Source organism: Bos grunniens, chromosome 15, assembly GCF_055505025.1.
Source record: "Bos grunniens cultivar Pamir isolate PY7600 chromosome 15, Bosgru_T2T1.0, whole genome shotgun sequence".
Classification (NCBI taxonomy): domain Eukaryota; kingdom Metazoa; phylum Chordata; class Mammalia; order Artiodactyla; family Bovidae; genus Bos; species Bos grunniens.
The window spans coordinates 6,467,345-6,492,781 of NC_141179.1; the positions used below are offsets into that span (position 1 = coordinate 6,467,345).

Consider the following 25,437-nt stretch of genomic DNA (forward strand, 5'->3'; position numbering starts at 1 on the left):
AAAGAGTCCATCTGAGGAGAGGCGCTGAGAGCCCTGGGCGAAGGAGAAGCCTCCCCCGGCAGTGGGGGCCGTTTCCCCAGACTCAGCTCTGCCACAGCCTCGGTGCTGCCTGCTCCCTGCCGGTGATGCGGGCGGCTTTCTCCCACCTTCGCAGGGAGACAAGGACTGGCAGCTTCCGGTGTTCGTAGCTCCTGGGTTGCTAGTCTCTTCCGGCTTCGCAGCCATCACTCAGGGAACTCATTTCCTGCGTTAAAACCCTCCTGTTTCAAATGCTTGAGTGATTTCTGTTTTCTAGTTGACACTTGACTTAATTCTTTGAGTAAGGGGACAGAGAGCATGGTGGACGTGGGTGTTTCAGGGAGAATCACGCAGAGCCCTTGGTGAAGAGTTGATCCGACATCTGCAGGAAATGAGCAAGCAACCCAACCTGGGTGACACGGCACCCAGGAGGAACCGCGGGGGCAAGGGCCTGAGGCTCAGCTGCAGAACGGTGAGCTCCCATGACCTGGGGAAATTGGGCTAAGGGTGCAGGGAGGGACGGAGATGAAGTTAGGGAAGCGGCAGGGACGACAGGTGGTGAACGGTCTTGTGGGCCTTTGTACAGGCTTTAGAGTCCAGAGGTTTAAGAGGAGAAACATCACTTGACTTGCGTTTAAAAGAATCACAGGCTACTCTGAGGACAATAAACTGTAGGAGCAAAAGAGAGAAACAGGAGGTGTCTATCTGCCACCGCAGATGGTGGTGGTTAGCAGCGGGAAGCCTGAGGGTGTACTATGAAAATAGGACCGGAGAACTTGCTAGCTGACTGGGGCTGAATGGTGTGATGTGAAGAGAGGAGTCGGGTGTAACCCAACTTTGTCTCTGAACAACTGGAAGACTGGAGTGTGTACTCACTAACGTGACCAAGTCTTGGGGAGGAACAACTCTGAGGAGAAAATCAGTGTGTCCAGTTGCCAGTTGGATACACAGACCTGGAATTGGGAAGGGAGCCTGAGCATGGGTGAGGGAGAGGGCCATCTGGGGGATACAGTGTAGAGACACAGGATTGGATGGGGTCACTCAGATAAAAACGAAATCGAGAACTGCTCCCTAGTCATTGACAGGTTAAAGATAAAGATAAACTGTGTTGTGCATTTTGATCCCCACAGCAGTTTTATTTATGTACCTGGGCACATTCTTCCTGTGGGGTGTGCATCAAGTTCATGCCAACAATATATGTCATCATTATATTTTAGATGTACAGCTAATAAGAGCTTCCCAGGTGGCTCGGTGGTAAAAGAATCCGCTGGCCAGTGCAAGAGACACAGGATACACGGGTTTGTTCCCTGGGTGGGGAAGATCTCCTGGAGAAGGAAATGGCAACTCACTCCAGTATTCTTGCCTGGGAAATCCGGGACAGAGGAGCCTGGCAGGCCACAGTCCATGGAGTCACAAAGAGTCGGACATGACTGAGCATGCACATACACACATACATGTAATACATTTTTATCAGGTTGGAAAAATCTATAAAATGAGAAAACTGCCACCATGCCATCCTGAGGAGAGACCTATTATCTGTGGTGGAGGAGAACTGTACTTCTCCTTGCTAAGTGGCCTGCAAGCTCAGTTTCCAGTGGGCTCTTATGACTTTATTTTAGCAAGCATTATAAACACTGAAAGTTTTTTATTTTTCTGTAAGAATGGAACTTGTTTTAAGAAATCACAAAAAGAATCAATGCAGGAGTTTAAGATTAGAGGCAATATGTCTTTAAAAATTCATTTGATCGTTTTCCACCTCAGTCATTCAAATCAGGAAAGCATCTTCCTCAACACATATCAGAATGGAGCACCTAACTTATTTGAAGCAGATACTCAGAAGGAAAATAAGTTTTTTAAGCACTTATCTTCACTGTTAAAAATAGATTATCTGCAAGCTTATACGGTTACGGTGAAGATCGCTCAGTCATGTCCGACTCTTTGCGACCCCATGGACTGTAGCCTACCAGGCTCCTCTGTCCATGAGATTTTCCAGGCAAGAGTACTGGAGTGGATTGCCATTTCCTTCTCCAGGGACCTTCCTGACCCAGGGATCGAACCCGGGTCTCCCACATTGTAGACAGACATTTTACCGTCTGAGCCACCAGGGAAGTCCATGCAAGCTTATAAGGACTCTTTAAATAATCATAGTAATAGTGACCATGTATTAAACAATATTAAATAATACTAGTTATTTTATGTAATCTCATTTATCCTTGTAACAATCCTAAAAAATCCTAAAACTCCTATTGCACTTTATAAATAAAGAAGTGGGATTTAAGATTATTTTATTTTTCTTATCCAAGGTCATATGATAAATGTCAAAATCCAAATTCTGCCTCATAAAGTCTCATTTTCAATGTTCTCATGGAATATGAATGTTTTAACACTCTATTATGTCCAGTACTCACCACCACTCAAAACAAAACAATACATAATTTCCTTGCACACATTTGTTATTTACCTATGAGAACCTGATTCTTCTGTTCACTCCCCAGCCTGCAGCTGCACCCAGCAGGCTCCATTGTAGCATGTTTCCTGGTTCTTCTGTAATACGTTTCACCAAAGTTCTGATTTCACGATTGCTGTGGTTTATTTTCTCAATATGTGTAAAGGAAAAGGAAAGAACACGGTACCTTCCCTGTTAAGCAATCCTACAACACACCAAGTAACCAAAGGCAATAACCCAGTTGATGGTTACTGGACCCAATGGTGCCTGCATCCTTCCATGAAAACAGTCCTGCTTAATGCAGTTATCAAAGAGGCTCTGGGAAACTCAGAAGTCTCAACTCATCAGCCTCTTGGCCAGGAACTCCCTTATTTTATAGTAATTAAAAAATAACTAAAATATTGACTTGCAAGTGATTTATACAGAACTGCCTAAGCAAAGTATGACAATATGATGATTGAAATTCTGTATTTCACTAATTATTTCACATCCATGACCTTATTTGGTTCTCAAGATGACCTTGGGAGATAAAAAAGAAAATGGTGGTAATTAGTCCATTTAACGCAGAAAAAAAGTTAAGATACATACTGAGATGATAACAAAGATGGAATTCATATTAGATACCCTGGCTTGTGGTTCTGTGTTCTTTTTACTATAACTCTTTTCTGTATAATATTCTTTGCTTCTCCAGCTTCTTGTATGTTGTTCTTAATATTGTTTTAGCCTTTACTGACTCTTTTCCTAAATGTAAGGACCATGCCTTAAGAAGTTTTATATTTAATATAATGTCTAATACCTAAGAGGCCTCAAGGAATATGTATTGGGTTGGAATAAACAATCTTGTAATCATACTGTTATGATCTTGTTTAGGCCTTCATGTTCCCTGCATTTATCCCATGAGAAATAAGCCTTCCTGAGGTCTCAGTGGTGGTTTAGGAAATATTAAAATCCAACTCACTGCCTTGCATCATCCAAAGAAGACAAATATTCAGGAAATTTAAAATTTAACACCCCAAAACATAAATGCCAGTCACCCTAAGTGTTATAAGAGTGGAAACAGCTCTAAGTGGAAACAGCTGTTCACAAACCCACAGAGCTGCAGCTTTCTAAAGATGTTACATATACAGACAGCTAGTTAGTTAACCTGAATGAACAAGATGCTGATGTTTCTTGAGGAAGCTGCAGGTCAATCCTGATGGTCATCCAGTTGGCAGGGACAGTCCTAACACTCTCCAAATATTGCCTTCCCCTCTCCTCTGAGCTGGCCTCTCTGCTGGCTAAACTCAGCTGGGCCTCAGGCAGAGTCCAGACTGAGTCCCGTCACTTCTCATGGTGGAACCTGCCCACCTTTCTCCTTGGTTGCAGCCTCTGGGCCAGTGATACTGGGCTGGGTTGGAGTTGGAGTTAGACTGCCAGACCCTCCTTTTCTTATTCCTCATTTTGATTTTTCGTGGCCATGGGTAGTAGCTAGATCTTAGTTCTTTGCTTCATTCCCTTATGGGAACCTGACATTTTCATTGAATGATGTTGAGCTATTTATAACACCTGGGCTAGAGTCATCGTCTAGTGCTGAAACTCTGAAACCTACCCCTTTTGAGAAAAAGCTGTGATAACTGAGCTCTTCAAACTGAGCTTCAGTAAATCTGCAAAGGAAAATCATTTAAATCTTCTAATATCTGTGTGGAAGGGACTACCTTTTCTCCCCCCCAAAAACATAAAATACACTTAACAATTTCTTCCTTAGAGCAGTAATTCTTAATTCTAGAGGCATTCCTCAGTCAGTTTGACTGCTGTAACAAACTACCATAAACTGGGTGGCCTAAACATGAATTTCTCACAGTTCTAGTGGCTGGAAGATCAGAGTGCCAGCATGGTGGACTTCTTGGTGAGAGATCTCTTCTTGGTTATGTCCTCACATGGCATGTTATATCCTTCTTGGTGTGTATAAGCAGGGAGAGAGAGAGAGGGAGATCTCCTGCCTCCTCCTCTTTTTATAAGGGCACTAATTTCATCATCAGGGCCCCACCCTTATGACTTAATCTAACCCTGCTTATCTCCCCAAAGCCCCATGTCCAAATACCATTACACTAGGTATTATTAATAGGATTTCAACATATGAATTTTGAGGGCATATAAACATTTGGTCCAAAGCAATGCCAATGCACAATTAGAATCATTTGAGAAGCTTTTTTATTTACTAATAATTAGGCTCCTTTCTCCCAGACCAATTACATTAGAATCTCAGGAGAGTGAGGCTTGAGATTACACATTTTTGAGAAGCTCCCAAATGACTATCAACTACAAATTGGCATTTGCCAAGAGCATTTGCCATCTGCTTCTGCAGAGACTGAATCCTGTGCTGCTGCAGCTGTTGACCCTCAACATGCCCTGAAGGCAGTTCAGGGTGAGAGTGAGGCATTCTGTGCTCCGGAGAAACTGGGGAACAGGTCTTTAGATAGATATTTTTAGGAACTGATTTCACGATCCCAGTCCTTTCATCTCCTCATATCTCAAAAAGCTTTCATGGTGACATCATCAGCCTGGTGACTATTAGAAAACCTTTCGTAAAGTAAGCCTTGATTGCATTGATCTCCACCTTCACCAAAATCTTATGCCCATGTGACACAGTCACTAAAGCCCACAAGCCTAGAGCCCATGCTCTGCAACAAGAGAAGCTGCCAAAATGAGATGCTCACACACTGCAACTAGAGCGTATCCTCCACTCACCACAACTAGAGAATGCCTGTGTGCAGCAATGAAGACCTATCACAGCCAAAAATAAATAAATAAACACATTTTTTTAAATTAACTGGAAGGTTTCTAAACTACAGATTGTTAGGCCCCACTTTAGACTTAAGGATTCATTAGGTGATGTTGATATGGTTGGTCCAGAAATGCCACTTTGAAATCACTATAGTGTGCCCTGCCCCCATCAGCACCGCTCCTGCTCTTTTGGTCCTCCTAACTCATTGTGGCTGCAATGGTCAAAGTCTGAGAGGACAGAAAGCACAACCAAGGAAGACAGGTAGAAAACCCCATCCCTCAACTGTGCTTGGATCTGGATCTATATGTTGTTATTGTTGTTTAGTTCCTCAGTCCTGTTTGACTCTTTGCCACTCCATGGATGCAGCACGCCAGGCTTCCCTGTCCATCACCAATTCCCAAAACTTGCTCAAATTCATGTCCATCGGGTCGGTGATGCTATCCAACCATCTCGTCCTCTGTCATCCCCTTCTCCTCCCACCTTCAATCTTTCCCAGCATAAGGGTCTTTTCCAAGGAGTCAGTTCTTTTCATCAGGTGGCCAAAGTATTGGAGCTTCAGCTTCAGTATCAGTCCTTCCAATGAATATTGAGGGTTGGTTTCCTTTAGGATGGGCTGATTTGATCTCCTTGGTGCCCAAGCGACTCTCAAAAGTCTTCTCCAAAAACCACAATTTGAAAGCATCAATTCTTCAGTACTCAGGCTTCTTTATGGTCCAACTCTCACATCCATACATGACTACTGGAAAAAGCATAGCTTTGACTATACAAACCTTTGTCGGTAAAGTAATGTCTCTGCTTTTTAATACACTGCCTAGGTTTGTCATAGCTTTTCTTCCAAGGAGTGAGTGTCTTTTAATGTTATAGCTGCAGTCACTGTCAGAGAAAGCAATGGCAACCCACTCCAGTACTCTTGCTTGGAAAATCCCATGGACGGAGGAGCCTGGTAGGCTGCAGTCCATGGGGTTGTGAAGAGTCAGATAGGACTGAGCAACTTCACTTTCACTTTTCACTCTCCTGCATTGGAGAAGGAAATGGCAACCCACTCCAGTGTTCTTGACTGGAGAATCCCAGGGACGGCAGAGTCTGGTGGGCTGCCGTCTATGGGGTCGCACAGAGTCGGACATGACTGAAGTGACTTAGCAGCAGCAGCAGCAGCAACAGTGAGTGATTAAAGACAGCTGTGACAAAAAGGAGAGGGTGAAGTAATACAACTCCAGTGTTTGTGACAGCCCAGGGCTTTGTGGCTCAGCTAATAAAAAATCTGCCTGCAGTGCGGGAGACCTGGGTTTGATCCCTGGGTTGGGAAGATCCCCTGGAGAAAGGAAAGGCTACCCCCTCCAGTATTCCGGCCTGGAGAATTCCATGGACTGTATGGTCCATGGGTTCACAAAGAGTCAGACACAACTAAGCGACTTTCACTTTACTTTGACTTTTCAGGGCAGTCCAGGCAGCACTAACCAATCACCCCAGCTAGCTGGGTTTTGGAGTGAGCCATTACTAAGTAGGGTGATTCCATCAGGGAAAGACAAAACTCGATTTCTAGGGGTTAATAGAAATCAATCAGGTTCCACAAACTTCTGCAGAGTTATTAGAAAATACGGGGTTTGGCCATTGACAACATTCAAACACCACTGACTAGAAGAGAATGAAACAAGATTACAGAACAAGGCATAGACCTGAATTAGCTCTCTCTTAACCTCTGTCTTAAGCTCTCTCAACTCTCATAGTTGAGTGGACCCAATAGGTCAAGTCTGGTTTTTACAATTTGCTGAGCTTAACTCTTTGAATCTTGACTATTTAAAAGTCTCCATGTGTCACCTAGTGAAAACTGTTTGAGCTAAAAAATGTGCTGTTTCATCTATTCTGCAGGGTCTGACCACTGTTTAGTAAAGGGAAAAATACAAACATATACAATCTACTCCAGTGCTTCTCTAATGTTAATGGGCATTTGAATCACTGAGGGAGTAGGGTACAATGAGATGCAAAATAGCCTTGAGTACAGCCTGAGATTCTTTGAAAAGCATTTGAATCTATCCCATCTGAACTGGTATTATAGATTATATCACAAATGTCAAAATCCTGAAAGAAAACATGGGAGAATTTTTTTAAACTTTTTTTTCCTTTCTACATAAGTTGCAAATCCAAAACCATAATAGAAAAAAAACTGAAAAATACGACAAAAATCTAAATTTCCCTAAGGTAAAAAGTACTATAATCAGGGCAAAACAGGAAAAATGTTTGCATATGGAAAAGGATTGTTTCCCTTTTTAATGTTGAAATTTCTTCACTAAGAAAATGACTATCAACTTAGAAACTCAAATTGTCAAATGAGAGGAACAGTTCAAGGTTAATAGAAGGAAGGCTTACATATGAATCTATGCTCAATATCACTCATAGTTGAAATAATATAAAAAGTAATGGAGATATACATGTGTATATATAGATACAAATAACTTTGATGATCTTAGAGGTAATATGCATTTTACCTCTAAGATCATCAAAGTTATTTGTCTGCTTTTATATGTGAAACATTGTTGATGGGAGTTAATGAGAGTATAGGATAAAAACCATTACCACATCCTGCTAGTAGAGATGTAAACTGTTGCAATGTAGTTGATGGGCAATTAAAATACATATAGCTTATGATTCAGTGAAGACCATGTCCAGAAATTTATCCTAAGGATATATTTGCATATATACTTATGTGTTCCATGTCCAGTTCTAACTGTTGCTTCCTGACCTGCATATAGGTTTCTCAAGAGGCAGGTCAGGTGGTCTGGTATGCCCATCTCTTGAAGAATTTTCCACAATTTATTGTGATCCACACAGTCAAAGGCTTTAGCATAGTCAATAAAGCAGAAATAGACGTTTATATGCAGGTCAGGAAGCAACAGTTAGAACCGGACATGGAACAACAGACTGGTTCCAAATAGGAAAAGGAGTATGTCAAGGATGTATATTGTCACCCTGCTTATTTAACTTACATGCAGAGTACATCATGAGAAATGTTGGGCTGGAGGAAGCACAAGCTGGAATCAAGATTGCCGGGAGAAATATCAATAACCTCAGATATGCAGATGATACCACCCTTATGGCAGAAAGTGAAGAGGAACTAAAAAGCCTCTTGATGAAAGTGAAAGAAGAGAGTGAAAAAGTTGGCTTAAAACTCAAAATTCAGAAAACTAAGGTCATGGCATCTGGTCCTATCACTTCATGGCAAATAGATGAGGAAACAGTAGAAACAGTGTCAGACTTTATTTTTGGGGGCTCCAAAATCACTGCAGATGGTGATTGCAGCCATGAAATTAAAAGACGCTTACTCCTTGGAAGGAAAGTTATGACCAACCTAGATAGCATATTCAAAAGCAGAGACATCACTTTGCCAACAAAGGTTCATCTAGTCAAGGCTATGGTTTTTCCAGTGGTCATGTATGGATGTGAGAGTTGGACTGTGAAGAAAGCTGAGCGCCGAAGAATGGATGCTTTTGAACTGTGGTGTTCGAGAAGACTCTTGAGAGTCCCTTGGACTGCAAGGAGGTCCAACCAGTCCATCCTAAAGGAGATCAGTCCTGGGTGTTCATTGGAAGGACTGATGTTAAAGCTGAAACTCCAATACTTTGGCCACCTCATGCGAAGAGTTGACTCATTGGAAAAGACCCTGATGCTGGGAGGGATTGGGGGCAGGAGGAAAAGGGTATGCCAGAGGATGAGATGGCTGGATGACATCACCAACTCGATGGACATGAGTTTGAGTAAACTCCAGGAGTTGGTGATGGACAGGGAGGCCTGGCGTGCTGTGATTCATGGGGTCGCAAAGAGTTGGACATGACTGAGTGACTGAACTGAACTGAACTGATACATATGTGTGTATGTGCACATATACACAAGGTTGAGTTTCCCCAGAAAATCACTGTGGCCCTGCTTTTAGTAAATTGTTAGAAATATCAATATGAATAAAGGACCAATTAAATACATTACTATACATCATTACAACTGAATACAATGCAACCAGTAAAAAGACTAAAATATAACATACCATTGATATTAAAAGATATCTAAGGACTTTATCAAAATTAAAAACCTTTGCCCCATGAAAGGCCCTCTGAAGATGACAAAGAAACAAGCCACATTCAGAATACCCTGGACCCCACAGCCAGCCATATAAAGAACTAGCCCCTATCCACCATCAGGCACAAAATCAGGGCCCTGCAGCCAGAGACCTCAAGAAATGGCTCGAGCCACCAACTTGGTGGCACCAGATCTCAGACAACTTGCACCCCTCAGCAAACCACCCCAGCATCCAGCTGTACTTGCCAGTGGGCCAATACCAGCTTTGGAACACCCTAGAGCCCACAGCCAGCAGTGTCAGGAACCAGCCCCACCTACCAGCAGGCCAACACTAGAACTGAGATACCTGACCCTGCAACCACCCACCCCAGAACCCAGCCCTACCCACCAGCGGACCATCACCAGCCTGAGACCCCAGGTTTCTATAGTCAGCTGCCTTATAATGAGGCCCCAGCTACCACCAGCCAGCAGCCTCCTCAGGCCAGGGGCCAATGGTGCCTACCAGACTTAACATAGTAGTCAGCCCTCTACAACAGAAAGATTCAGAGTTCACGTAGGGGGCACCCTTAGAACATATAGTTCTAGTGACCAGAAGGAGTGCATTTCTGGGATGCATAGGATGTCTCATACCAAAGGCCACTTCTCCAAGATTGAGAAATCTAACCAATCTACCAAATACACAGAAATAAGATTAGCAAATCAGGCAAAATGAAGCAACAGAGGAACATGTTCCAAATGGAAGAACAAGATAAAATCCCAGGAGAAGAACTAAATGAAGTAGAGATAAGTGACCTACCCAATAAAGAGATCAAAGTAATGACCATAGAGATGACCAAAGAACTTGAGAGAAGAATGGATGAACAGAACAGAGAAGTTAGAAGAAGAACCAGAGATGCAGAATACAATAAATGACATAAAAATTACACTAGACAGAATAAATAGATTATACAGAATAATGAATCACTGAGCTAGAAGAGTAATGGAAATCACTGATATTAAACAGAAAAGTGAAAAAATAATTAAGACAAATGAGGACCATTTAAAAGACCTCTGAGACAATAAAGAGTAACTTTTTAAATTATAGCATTTGCATTATAGGGGTCCCAGAAGGAAAGAGTGAGAAAGAGGCATAGAATATTTGAAGACATAGTTTAAGACATTGAAGACAAGATACACTATATTTTAAATGCCAAAAATTAAAGAGAGATTATTAAAAGTAGCAAGGGAAAAGCAATAAGTTATGAAAAAGGAAACTTTCATAAGGCTAAGAGCTGACTTTTCTGAAGAAATCCTGAGGCCAGAAAAAAGTGGCACAATATATTTAATGTGATGAAAGAAAAAACCTACAACCAGGAGTATTCTTTTCAGCAAGGCTTTCATTCAGATTTGATGGAAGAGATCACAGATTTACAGACAAGCAACAGCTTAAAGGGTTCCACTCCACCAAACTAGCTTGACAAGAAATGTTAAACAAACTTATCTAAGTGAAAAAGAAAAGGCCACTACTAGAAACATGAAAATTACAAAATAAAAAGCTCATTGATATAGGCAACTATATAGTAAAAATGGTAAATCAGCCATGTACAAAGTTAGTCGGAATGTTAAAGACAAAAGTAGTAAAATTAGCTACATCCACAATAAATAACTAAAAGATATACACAAAAAACAATGTAAACTGTGATGTCAATAAAGTAATTGGGGTGAAGGGAGGCAAAAATGTCAAAATGTGCTTGAAACTGAAGATCAGGAACTTAAAATAATCATTCATAACCAAAATCTATAATAGGTACACATATACATACACAAAAAGGAATCTGAACACAACACTAAAGATAGTCATCAAATAACAAAGGAAGAAAACAAAAACAGAATGACCAAAAAGAACTAGAAAACAGCCCCCAATTAACAAAAATGGAAATAATATACATCTTAATAATTACTTTAAATTTAAATGGAAAAGCACTCCATAACAAACATAGGATGGTTGGATGGATATAAAAAAAAGACTCATACATATGATGCCTACAGTAGACTCACTTCAGACCTAAAGATTCACACAGATTAAAAGAGGATGGGTTAAGATATCTTTTGCAAATTGAAATAAAAAGAAAGCTAGGGTAGCAAGACGTATCCAACAAAATAGACTTTAAAATAAAGACTGCAATAAGAGATAAAGAAAAACATTACAAATTCATCAAAGGATCAATCTAAGAAGAAGATACGACAATTTAAAATATATATGCACCAAACAAAGGAGTTCCTAAATACATAAAGTAAATATTAACAGACACAAAAGGAGAAATTGACAGTAACACAATAATAGTTGAAGACTAACACCCCACTTACATCATTGGAAAGTTCATCCAGACAGAAAATCAGTAAGGAATCACTGGCCTGAGGGACACATTAGACCAAAGGAACTTAACAGATACATAAAGGACATTCCATCCAAGAACAGCCCAATACATATTCTTTTCAAGTGCACTTGGAATATTCTCCAGGATAATCAGATGCTAGGCCACTCATCAAGTCTGAATAAATTTTAAAAACCTGAAGTCATATTAAGGATCTTTTCCAATCACAATGCTATGAGACTAGAAACCAACTACTTGGGGGGAAAAAAAAACTGCAAAATATAGAAGCACTTGGAGACTAAACTTACGGTTCACTGCTGAAATCAAAGAACAAATTTTAAAAATACCTGAAGGCAATTGAAAACAAAAGCACAACTTTACAAACTCTATGGGATAGAGAAAACGAAGTTCTAAGAGGGAAGTTTATAGCAATACAAGCCTACCTCATGAAACAAGAAAAATCTCAAATAAACAAAAATCTAAAATAAACATAATCTTGTGCCTAAAGCAACTAGAGAAAGAAGAACAAACAAAACCCAAAGTTAGTAGAAGGAAAGAAATCATAAAGCCCAGAGCAGAAACAAATGAAATAGTGACTAAACTATAATAGAAAAGACCAATGAAACTAAGACCTGGTTTTCCAATAAAAGAAAGATAAAAATTGGTAACATTTATCCAGACACAAGAAATGAAGATAAGATCCTCTTGGAATCAAAATTAGCAATGAAAAGGAAGAAATTACAACCAACACCACAGAAATAAGAAGAATCACAAACAATTACTAAGAATAACCATATGCCAATAAAATGGACAAACTAGAAGAAATGGACAAATTCCTAGCAATGTATAATATCCCAAGATTGAACCAGGAAGAAATGGAAAATATAAACAGACCAGTTGCTGCTGCTAAGTCGCTTCAGTCATGTCTGACTCTGTGCTACCCCATAGACGGCAGCCCCCCAGGCTCCCCCTATCCCTGGGATTCTCCAGGTAAGAACACTGGAGTGGGTTGCCATTGCCTTCTCCAATGCATGAAAGTGAAGAGTGAAAGTGAAGTCGCTCAGTCATGTCCAACTCTTAGCGACCCCATGGACTGCAGCTTACCAGGCTCCTGCATCCATGGGATTTTCCAGGCAAGAGTACTGGAGTGGGGTGCCATTGCCTTCTCCAGGAAATCTTCCCAACCCAAGGATTGAACCCAGGTCTCCCATACTGTAGGCAGACACTTTACTGTCTGAGCCACCAGGGAAGTCTTGGTTCTTGGTAGGACACAAAGGGGAATATATACCCAATGCAAGAAAATTTATTGAAAATAAGAAAGAACAGAAAGAACACCTCAAGATAGAGGTTGGTCAGGCCAAGTGATGTAATGGCCCAGGAGGGCTGAGGTACAGAGTTTTTAAGGCAAAGTCATTTGCATAATCCAGGGGTTGTTGAATGGCAATCTTCATTGACAGTTGCAGATTATATAAGAAGGTGGTCTACCATGCATATCCTTCCCATAATTCAGTCTGTTATAATTTGATGCATGTATTCATGGAATATTTATAAACAGTTAATGAGCCCAATGGGCTTCCCTTGTGCCTCAGCTGGTAAAGAATCCACCTGCACTGCGGGAGACCTGGGTTTGATCCCTGAGTTAGAAAGATCCCCTGGAGAAGGGAAAGGCTATCCACTCCAGTATTCTGGCCTGGAGTATTAAAAAGAAGAGAGATTACTTTGCCAACAAAGGTCCATCTAATCAAAGCCATGGTTTTTTGAGTAGTTATGTATGGATGTGAGAGTTGGACCATAAAGAAAGCTGAGCGCTGAAGAACTGATGCTTTTGAACTATGGTGTTGGAGAAGAGTCCCTTGGACTACAAGGAGATCAAACCAGTCCATCCTAAAGGAGATCAGTCCTGAATATTCATTGGAAGGACTGATGCTGAAGCTGAAATTCCAATGCTTTGGCCACCTGATGCAAAGAACTGACTCACTGGAAAAGACCCTGATGCTGGGAAAGATTGAGAGCAGGAGGAGAAGGGGGCGACAGAGGATGAGATGGTTAGATGGCATCACTGACTCAATGGGCATGAGTTTGAGCAAGCTCCGGGAGTTGTTGATGGACAGGGAGGCTGAAGTCCATGGGATCTCAGAGTCGACATGACTGAGCAACTGAACTGAACTGAATGCGTCCGGTGGCACCAAAGGTTATCTGAGTGCCTGATAATGTGAGATGCGCGCATGTTCTAGAGTAGGGAAGTCCCACCAGTGGGCCAATGGGGAATGTTTCTAGCCCCCTGACTATTTTGGAGTACTGAGGGGCATATTTGGAGTGGGCCTGGTGAATTGCTTGGTGGGATTAGGCAACCATTGGATGTTTAGCTGAAGGGGCTGCCTCTCATTGCTTTTGGCTGCCTTCCTGTCTAACAAGACCACAGTGATATATCACTGCATCTATTAGGACAGCTAAAATGAAAAACAGTGACAATACCAAATGTTGGCAATATGGAGAAAATGACCTCTTATATATTGCTAGTGGGAATGAAAAATGTACACTTGGGAAATTAATATGGCAGTATTTTTAAACAAAACGTATATTTATACAATGCAGCCATTTCACTTCCAAGCATTTGTATCAGAGAATAAAAACCTAGATTCACATGAAACCAATAAACAATTGTTATAGCACTTTTAAGTATTTTTTAATTGAAGTATAATTGACATAGTTTCAGGCATATAATATAATGATTTGGTATTTGCATATACCGCAAAATGATCACCACAATAAGTCTGATAAAAACCTGTCACCATAGATGGTTACAATTTTCTTATTGTGATGAGAACTTTTAAGATTTACTCTCTTAGCAACTGTAAAATATGTACTACTATAGTATTATTACCTAGAGTTACCATCTGTGCATTATACCCCTAGGACTTACTTATTTTACACCTGGGAGTTTGTACATTTTGACCCTCTTCATTCATTTCATTCACGCCCTACTCCCTTGAGTCTGGTAACTATCCAACTGTTCTCTGTTAGTCAGCTGTATCTATGAGCTCAGTTTTTTTGTTGTTGTTTTAGATTCTACATGAGTACTACAGCAGCTTTATTTGTAATAGGCAGAAACAGAAACAAACAAAATGTATCCTCAATAGGTGAATGGCTAAACAAATTGTAGTACACCTATTTTAGGGGAAGCACACCGACTGAAACCGCCCACCCTGGCCAGGCACCATAGTAACCATTTGCATGAGTTGTTTTACGATAGGGGGTCCTGGTAAGGAACACGGAACTAATAAGCCACCACCAACAGTGAGAGTTCAGGAAAGTCCAAAAAGTGACACCACGTGTCCAACCACCTCCCAGAATCCTCGCTGGCATCCACCTTGTCTGAACAAGGTGTGCATCACCAGGAAGGACTCTGAGTAAGAATGATTGGCTAAAAACAACCCAGAAACTAATCCCATCACCATAAAACCACAGTGCCAGAGCAGTTCTCCTGGGTTCCCTTACCCTACTGCTCTCCATCTGGGCGCCCCTTCCCAATAAAAGCTCTTGCTTTGCCAGCACCTGTGTCTTCTTGAACAATTCATTTCCAAGTGTTAGACAAGAGCCCACTTTCGGGCCCTGGAATGGGTCCCCCTTCCTGCAGTACGTATATTGTGAAAATAAGAATTAATTAACTCAGCAGTTCTGCTTTATTGACTATGCCAAAGCCTTTGACTGTGTGGATCACAATAAACTGTGGAAAATTCTGAGAGAGATGGGAATACCAGACCACCTGACCTGCCTCTTGAGAAACCTGTATGCAGGTCAGGAAGCAACAGTTAGAACTGGACATGGAACAACAGACTGGTTCCAAATTGGAAAAGGAGTACGTCAAGGCTGTATATTATCACCCTGCTTATTTAACTTCTATGCAGAGTACATCATGAGAAACGTTGGACTGGAAGAAACACAAGCTGGAATCAAGATTGCTGGGAGAAATATCAATAACCTCAGATATGCAGATGACACCACCCTTATGGCAGAAAGTGAGGAGGAACTAAAAAGCCTCTTGATGAAAGTGAAAGTGGAGAGTGAAAAAGTTGGCTTAAAGCTCAACATTCAGAAAACGAAGATCATGGCATCCGGTCCCATCACTTCATGGGAAACAGATGGGGAAACAGTGGAAACAGTGTCAGACTTTATTTTTTGGGGCTCCAAAATCACTACAGATGGTGACTGCAGCCATGAAATTAAAAGACGCTTACTCTTTGGAAGGAAAGTTATGACCAACCTAGATACCATATTCAAAAGCAGAGACATTACTTTGCCAACAAAGGTTCGTCTAGTCAAGGCTATGGTTTTTCCTGTGGTCATGTATGGATGTGAGAGTTGGACTGTGAAGAAGGCTGAGCACCGAAGAATTGATGCTTTTGAACTGTGGTGTTGGCGAAGAGTCTTGAGATTCCCTGGGACTGCAAGGAGATCCAACAAGTCCATTCTGAAGGAGATCAGCCCTGGGATTTCTTTGGAAGGAATGATGCTAAAGCTGAAACTCCAGTACTTTGGCCACCTCATGCAAAGAGTTGACTCATTGGAAAAGACTCTGATGCTGGGAGGGATTGGGGGCAGGAGGAGAAGGGGACGACAGAGGATGAGATGACTGGATGACATCACTGACTCGATGAACGAGAGTCTGAGTGAACTCCGGGAGTTGGTGATGGACAGGGAAGCCTGGCGTGCTGCGATTCATGGGGTCGCAAAGAGTCGGACACGACTGAGCGACTAAACTGAACTGAACTACTACACACAAGAATTTGGATAGATTCAGAAGGACTTTATGCTAACTGAATTCTTCCTTTCATATGTACCTCCGCTATACTGGGACAATTCTGTTTCCTTGTTTACTTTGCTTCTTGAATTCCCCCAGCTCCTCAACAATCACTGTGGCAAGTGGCAGCATCTGATGGATTGAAGTTTTCAGTTCAGTCGCTCAGTCATGTCCGATTCTTTGCGACCCCATGATTCGCAGCACGCCAGGCCTCCCTGGCCGTCACCAACTCCCGGAGTTCACTCAGACTCATGTCCATGGAGTCAGTGATGCCATCCAGCCATCTCATCCTCTGTCGTCCCCTTCTCCTCCTGTCCCCAATCACTCCCAGCATCAGAGACTTTTCCAATGAGTCAACTCTTCGCATGAGGTGGCCAAAGTACTGGAGTTTCAGCTTTAGCATCATTCCTTCCAAAGAAATCCCAGGGCTGATCTTCAGAATGGACCGGTTGGATCTCCTTGCAGTCCAAGGGAATCTCAAGACTCTTCGCCAACACCACAGTTCAAAAGCATCAATTCTTCAGTGCTCAGCCTTCTTCACAGTCCAACTCTCACATCCATACATGACCACAGGAAAAACCATAGCCTTGACTAGACGAACCTTTGTTGGCAAAGTAATGTCTCTGCTTTTGAATATGGTATCTAGGTTGGTCATAACTTTCCTTCCAAGGAGTAAGCGTCTTTTAATTTCATGGCTGCAGTCACCATCTGTAGTGATTTTGGAGCCCCAAAAAATAAAGTCTGACACTGTTTCCACTGTTTCCCCATCTGTTTCCCATGAAGTGATGGGACCGGATGCCATGATCTTCGTTTTCTGAATGTTGAGCTTTAAGCCAACTTTTTCACTCTCCACTTTCACTTTCATCAAGAGGCTTTTTAGTTCCTCCTCACTTTCTGCCATAAGGGTGGTGTCATCTGCATATCTGAGGTTATTGATATTTCTCCCAGCAATCTTGATTCCAGCTTGTGTTTCTTCCAGTCCAGCGTCTCTCATGATGTACTCTGCATAGAAGTTAAATAAGCAGGGTGATAATATACAGCCTTGACGTACTCCTTTTCCAATTTGGAACCAGTCTGTTGTTCCATGTCCAGTTCTAACTGTTGCTTCCTGACCTACATATAGATTTCTCAGAAGGAAGCCCTCATTCACATCTGGAGAACAAAAATCACTGATGGCTGTGCCATTTCTTACTAATATGGCAGGACATATTTTCATTTCACATTTTAAAATACCTTTAGCCCCATCAGATATATAATAACACATCTCTTAAAACACTTCTAAATTACTCAGTGATCAACAACCCAAATGCCTAATGGGCCAGGCAGGTAAGATGTTTATTAGGCCATGCGTGGTATTTAGGAAATGGCTGAGACTGTGACAAACTGGAAAGAACTCCAAGACAAAGCACTCAAATGCAGATGTTTATATGACTCAGCCTGGGCCAGACAAAAAACAGCAATGTCCTGCCAGCAGTCACAAGCAACCCATCCTCGTCTGCCTGCTGTGGCATCCTGTTTCACTGCAGACAAGTCTGATTACTAGAAATATCTTTATGCTGAGCTGATATTTATCTGTGGCGATTTCTCCCTATGACCTCTAGTTCTGAGCATTTCCTTCACATGAGAAGTGTGGACCTGATTTCAGAGTACATTAACTGGACTTGTTGGCACGCAGTTAAGAACTAGTTCCTTTATTAAGTGCCCAGAGCTGCCTACATGCAGGCAGTGTTTGTCCTCACACAAACCAGGGTAAATGCAAACTCTGTCATTTAACAGATCTAAGACATTGAAAATGTGATTTAATCTTTAGATATCTTCCTATTCAAAATGAGGATAATAATAATAATAATGGCCAATCTGCAGAGTTACTGTGAGGATCAAAGATGCAAACATTAAAATGCCAATTAGATGTCAAGGAAAATGCTTTTGTCAGAAAATGATTGTGACAGAGGACACGCTGGGGCTTGTTGTTCAACTTTCTTGGATTTTGTGAGTGGAAAATATGCCAATTTTCAGAATAATTTCATAGCCAAGGATCCAAGGTTGAGCTTCCTTTGTTCCCAATCTACCAGGCTCGTTTCCTCATTTTGCCACTAGATGGCAACTGCTCCCCAGAGCATTTGAGCTCCAAGGATGTAAAATCTCCAAAGTTTCTCAGAGGCTTTCTTTGATGTTACAAATCAGGCCTAGAGCTGCACCAAGTAACAGGGAGGCCTTGTAAAGAGAATTTGTTTTACTCAATAATTAAGAAATCCAGGGCCCTTTCCTGAAATTGAACCAGGGAAGGGGCGATGGTCCAGAAGAGCCACGTGTGACTCCCTCACTCCCTCAGCCAGCCTGGGTTTGCTCCTGCCACACACAAGGCCTTTGCACCTGCTGGCCCACCCTCCTGGACCCTCTCTCCGCTGCATTTGGACAGCATGCTCCGTTATCCCTTTCCTTACTAGCTCGCAGGCCCCTTACCGTAAGTCCCAGGACTGCTGGGGCTGTGCCGTGTTCCCTAGACCATCCCCAACCTCAATAGATGTGCCCACTACATAATGATAAACATTCGCTCAATAAATATTTGGCAAACGAGAGTTAAAGAGCACCCAAGTTCTCAAACGTTGCTCTTCCACTACCTGAAACAACACTGTCTCTCTTTTCCTTACGAAAGCAAATCCAGGTGCCAGAGAATGAGAGACACACTGCAAACAGCCCGGAACTGGGTGTGGCAGTGGTCCCCACTCCCCACCGATGGAAATCACATCTCATCTCCGACGTGTACCTTGAGTCTCCAGTGACGACAGTAAGGCTAATAAACTAACCTGAGATACTGGAGGAAAGTCGGGAATGATGCATTTCTTTCCTTATCAGTAAACATTGCTCCTAATATAATAGTCATTGTGGAGAAAAAGCTGTTGCCAAAATCCCAGATTCCTTTGTTTGGTACCTGCGTCAAACTCAAATTAATTCATCCTCTCCTTCCACAGTCTGTCTCTGACGATGGCGTCACGGCTGCAAGACTTCGGTCATTGCTCTCCTTGGAACCCACAGGTGGTCGTCACCTTCTAATGATCCTGCTTAAACCTAGGCAAAATGGCTGTCTGGGGAGGCCTTACAAATAGCTGTGAAAAGAAGAGAAGCGAAAAGCAAAGGAGAAAAGGAAAGATATAAACATCTGAATGCAGAGTTCCAAAGAATAGCAAGAAGAGATAAGAAAGCCTTCTTCAGCGATCAATGTAAAGAAATAGAGGAAAACAACAGAATGGGAAAGACTAGGGATCTCTTCAAGAAAATCAGAGATACCAAAGGAACATTTCATGCAAAGATGGGCTCGATGAAGGACAGAAATGGTATGGACCTAACAGAAGCAGAAGATATTAAGAAGAGATGGCAAGAATACACAGAAGAATTGTACAAAAAAGATCTTCACGACCCAGATAATCACGATGGTGTGATCACTGACCTAGAGCCAGGCATCCTGGAATGTGAGGTCAAGTGGACCTTAGAAAGCATCACTACAAACAAAGCTAGTGAATGTGATGGAATTCCAGTTGAGCTATTTCAAATCCTGAAAGATGATGCTGTGAAAGTGCTGCATTCAATATGCCAGCAAATTTGGAAAACTCAGCAGTGGCCACAGGACTGGAAAAGGTCAGTTTTCATTCCAATCCCAAAGAAAGGCAATGCCAAAGAATGCTCAAACTACTGTACAGTAGCACTCATCTCACATGCTAGTAAAGTAATACTCAAAATTCTCCAAGCCAGGCTTCAGCAATATGTGAACTGTGAACTTCCTGATGTTCAAGCTGGTTTTAGAAAAGGCAGAGGAACCAGAGATCAAATTGCCAACATCCTCTGGATCATGGAAAAAGCAAGAGAGTTCCAGAAAAGCATCTATTTCTGCTTTATTGACTATGCCAAAGCCTTTGACTGTGTGGATCACAATAAACTGTGGAAAATTCTGAAAGAGATGGGAATACCAGACCACCTGATCTGCCTCTTGAAAAATTTGTATGCAGGTCAGGAAGCAACAGTTAGAACTGGACATGGAACAACAGACTGGTTCCAAATAGAAAAAGGAGTTCGTCAAGGCTGTATATTGTCACCCTGTTTATTTAATTTACTCTGTAAATATGCAGAGTACATCATGAGAAACACTGGACTGGAAGAAACACAAGCTGGAATCAAGATTGCTGGGAGAAATATCAATAACCTCAGATATGCAGATGACACCACCCTTATGGCAGAAAGTGAAGAGGAACTAAAAAGCCTCTTGATGAAAGTGAAAGAAGAGAGTGAAAAAGTTGGCTTAAAGCTCAACATTCAGGAAATGAAGATCATGGCATCTGGTCACATCACTTCATGGGAAATAGATGGGGAAACAGTGGAAACAGTGTCAGACTTTATTTTTTTGGGCTCCAAAATCACTGCAGATGGTGACTGCAGCCATGAAATTAAAAGACACTCCTTGGAAGAAAAGTTATGACCAACCTAGATAGCATATTCAAAAGCAGAGACATGACTTTGCCAACAAGGGTCCATCTAGTCAAGGCTATGGCTTTTCCAGTGGTCATGTATGAATGTGAGAGTTGGACTGTGAAGAAAGCTGAGCACTGAACAATTGCTGCTTTTGAACTGTGGTGTTGGAGAAGACTCTTGAGAGTCCCTTGGACTGCAAGGAGACCTAACCAGTCCATTCTGAAGGAGATCAGCCCTGGGATTTCTTTGGAAGGAATGATGCTAAAGCTGAAACTCCAATACTTTGGCCACCTCATGCGAAGAGTTGACTCATTGGAAAAGACTCTGATGCTGGGAGGGATTGGGGGCAGAAGGAGAAGGGGACGACAGAGGATGAGATGGCTGGATGGCATCACTGACTCTATGGACGTGAGTCTGAGTGAACTCTGAGACTTGGTGATGGACAGGGAGGCCTGGCGTGCTGCAATTCGTGGGGTCTCAAAGAGTCGGACACGACTGAGCGACTAAACTGAACTGAACTGAACTCTTTCTAAACCCTTTCAGTCAGCTGCATACCACTTATGAGACTTTTGGCATATGTGAACTATTGTTTGCTAAGTATTCTTTGATTTGGCTCTTTTTCCTACGAATAGAGTGTAAATGTAAACTTCACTTTCACAAATGAGATTGATGTGTTCACCAGTCATCCTAATTCACATTAAAATAAATACTAAATTATTAAATGTTTATCCATCTTTCACTGAAAAATATAAAATATTTCACACTCCTTGGCCAGCACAGTACTGGGCCATGCTGCTTACCCTGTTGGATCTGTATGCCTTTTAGTGTTTGCTTTGGCAGCACATATACTAAAACTGGAACAATATTTGAGTTTTACAAGAATGAAGTAGTTGATCTTCTGTATTACAATGTGCACATATTTAACAATACTTAAATGTTTACACTTAAATGTTTAAGAAGGCAGATTTCATATTGTGAGTTTTTTGCCACAAGTATGAGTGAGAAAGCAAAAAAAAAAAAATTATGAATAAAAATAAAAGAGAGAGAGCCAGAAATGCATAGTTAAAGTAATACAGGACCTCAATTCTAGACTTCAGTCTACTGCTTGATTAGCTTTGATATGTTCGGCAATTCACTCAATAGTTACTTTCTCTTATCTCTTACATACAGATAATGCCACATGCTACAGATCTTTAAGATACTATAGTAAAAATTAAATTAGCAACTTTTGGGGTAATATTGTGAGAAATGTAAAGTACCCCATAAATCAATATTTTAATTATTGTATTAAATAATAACTTTTATTCACACCAGAATCAAATAATAATAATACAGGACCATAATGATAGGCTCTTGTCAATAATTCAGTAGAAATTGTTATTAGATTTCAAACCAATCAAACCTTTCAAGGGAAACTGTGCTTCTCATAAAAATAGAATTTTCTAGACTAAGTTTCTCCAGGAGGCAAAGTTTTCTCTTTATTTTGGGCATATAAATACAGTGAAGATGCAGTTCAAAATTTTTTATTCTGGCAACAAAAGATTGAAAATGACTTGTGTTCAGACCAGAGAAACTGAAAAGTTCAGCATCCACTTGCCAAATACAAAGTCCTATATGCTGAAAATTTTGAACATGTTCTCAAGTCTCATCTTGGTCCTGCGCACAAGATGAGACACAAATTAACCTGGATTTTACACACAATCAATGCACTTTCTATACACAAATACAAACAGCTCAATACTGCAGGTGGTATTTTCCCATAAATTTAAGTATTTATTTGCATCCATGGAGTCCCTTAGCTAGAGGAAGTTCTGGTGCCATTTTTACTTTACTGCATGTTGCTTTTCACTTTGCTTAACAAACATAATCCAGGGAAGTTCGTAATACACTTAACACACAAATACTGTTGGTTTTACAATTTCTGTCAACATAGGTGAAAAGCACATCAGAATTTTATTTTATTAAAAAAGAATTACTTCTAAATAAAAAAGATCTTGAGGCTATTTATTCTTGGTAGGAGTAAACTTGAATTTATATGCCAATTTTGAGGAACTGGCAATGGCTATCTGGAATGCTGTGTTGTACACGAAGAGAAAACACGCCATAACACTGTCTTAACTGCCAAGGGCCCAGGTGGCCGGGGTGAGGTGACTGGTCACCTACTTGCCATTTTTCATCTAGTTCAATCTTAAACTCTCCAGACATTATTCCCCATCAGTTCTCTTTCTCCCACCGCCATTCCCTTATTGAATAAGCAGTAGAGCCAAGTTTTCCCAGAGACAGTAGTAAGTAAGGGAGGAAGGAAAAGTCTGGCAACTCTCCTGACCCCAGAGTGATGATGATGCCTTAGGGGACCCAGAGCCACCAGGAAGGAGCTGAAAGGCTGAGAGATGATGTGCTAGATGGGGCGTTTCAGCAAGGAAGGCAAAGAAAGAAACTCAAGGCACGGAACCAGCCAGACACAAGAGGATCCTGGCAGGTAAACACTGTTTAATGTGATGACTGTGTATTAAACCTGAAATCAGCATGTAGCCCCTGTCAGTGAGCCAGCAGGATGCCTCTAAGTGCTTACTCTGGCTCTTGCATGTGTATATTTTCCTGCTCTAACACATACTTAAGGCAGATGCTGGGTTGTGGTGAGGGATCTCATTTATGGTTATTTACTTGAGCCAAGCTGTGATGCTCGTGTGGACAAGTCTCTACTTATTTTGTCCCTTTTGAAGGATTAAAAAAAAAAATCCTCCTACTGATTCTCCTGCTATAATTCTTCCTGTTTTTTTTTTTTTTTTTCTGGTTCTTAGGAAAGAAGGAAAGTTTGCAGAGGGGTGATGCTTACTCCAAAACCCTCAAAAGAAAAGCCAGAGGTCCTTCCTTTGCTAGCAAGACTAGAACTCTTTTTCAGAAATGTTAAAGGACCACTGTGCCTTAGAATTAATTAGCAGGCCTGAGGTGCTATCCTTAGAAAGCTCCACTTGCAGGGTTGGCCTTTGGATGGCTTTCAGAAACATGATTTGGAAGGGTTCCCACCATTAACAGATTGAGTGGCTTACTGTGCCTAAACTGCTTGTGCAAACAATGTGGTTTATGCGGAACACCTGCTTTCCTTGTGGAAGTCTGGAATTTGGATTCATGCCTGGCAGAGGCTAGAAGAGGGGCCATGTCAACTGCACCCAATAAAAGCCCTGGGCAGTGAGTCTCTAGTGAGCTTCCCTCATTGAAACAACTCACACATCTCGTCACAACTCATTGCTAGGAGATTTAAGAATGTCCTATGTGATTCCATGGGGAAGGAACACTTGCAAACTTGCACCTGGCTTCCCCTAGACTTGGTCCTTCTGCTTTTGCCTTTGCTGACTTTTCTCTGTACCCTTTCACTGCAGTAAATCATAGCCATGAATATGACTGTATGCTGAGTCCTGTCCATTCTCCTACAAACTATGCCACAGATTTTATTTTCTTGGGCTCCAAAATCACTTCAGATGGTGACTGCAGTCCTGAAATTAAAAGGCGCCTTCTCCTTGAGAGAAAAGCTATGACAAACCTAGACAGCATATTAAAAAGCAGAGGCATCCCTTTGCCAACAAAGGTCCATCTAGTCAAAGCTATGGTTTTTCCAGTAGTCATGTATGGATGTGAGAGTTGGACTATAAAGAAGGCTGAGCACTGAAGAATTGACGCTTTTGAACTGTGGTGTTGGAGAAGACTCTTGAGAGTCCCTTGAACAGCAAGGAGATCAAGCCAGTTGATCCTAAAGGAAATCAACCCTGAATATTCATTGGAAGGACAGATGCTGAAGGTGAAGCTCCAATACTTTGACCACCTGATGGGCAGAGCCGATTCATTGGAAAAGATCTTTATGGTGGAAAAGACTGAAGGTGGGAGAAGGGGACGACAGAGGATTAGATGGTTGGATAGCATCACCAACTCAATGGACATGAGTTTTGAGCAAACTCCAAGAAACAGAGAAGGACAAGGAAACGTGGTGTGCTTCAGTCCATGGGGTCGCAAAGAGTCAGACACAACTTAGCCACTGAACAACAAGGATGAACGTGGGGAATCCTTCAATACAACCATTTTTGCTTTACCATACTCTAGGGATATAAGAAGTGGGATCTGAAACTTAAATATAGGGTGTGAACTCCATAATCATCAACTAGAGAATCAATCTATGTCTTGGACATGTGGGGAAACATGATAAACTTTCTGTGGCAATTGCAGAAAGGATATTTTTCCCTTGAAAAGTATCATTTAATTTGTAACCTGATCCTGTATGGAAGAAAAGAAAGTTGCTGTGTAAATAAAAGCTAGTTAACAGGAATGATCTTCCTTGCAGTAGATCTCAAAACTAGAAATCTAAGATTCCTCCTTACATTTTTTTAGGCCCTGCCCACTTTTTTAGAGGTATTTAGGAGTTGGTGATAGACAGGGAGGCCTGGCGCACTGCAGTCCATGGGGTCGCAGAGTCGGACACGACTGAGTGACTAAACTGAACTGAACTGAGAAGACCTTAAATGTAAGGACC

At 41.6% G+C, this 25,437-nt stretch overlaps 1 long non-coding RNA gene across 1 annotated transcript; it reads left to right on the forward strand.

The window, feature by feature from the left end:
* Nucleotides 1-19,595, forward strand: LOC147357286 (uncharacterized). The gene is made up of 2 exons (XR_015141737.1): nt 1-490; nt 19,424-19,595. It is a non-coding gene; the product is annotated as an uncharacterized LOC147357286 (long non-coding RNA).
* Nucleotides 19,596-25,437: the final 5,842 nt, after the last annotated feature.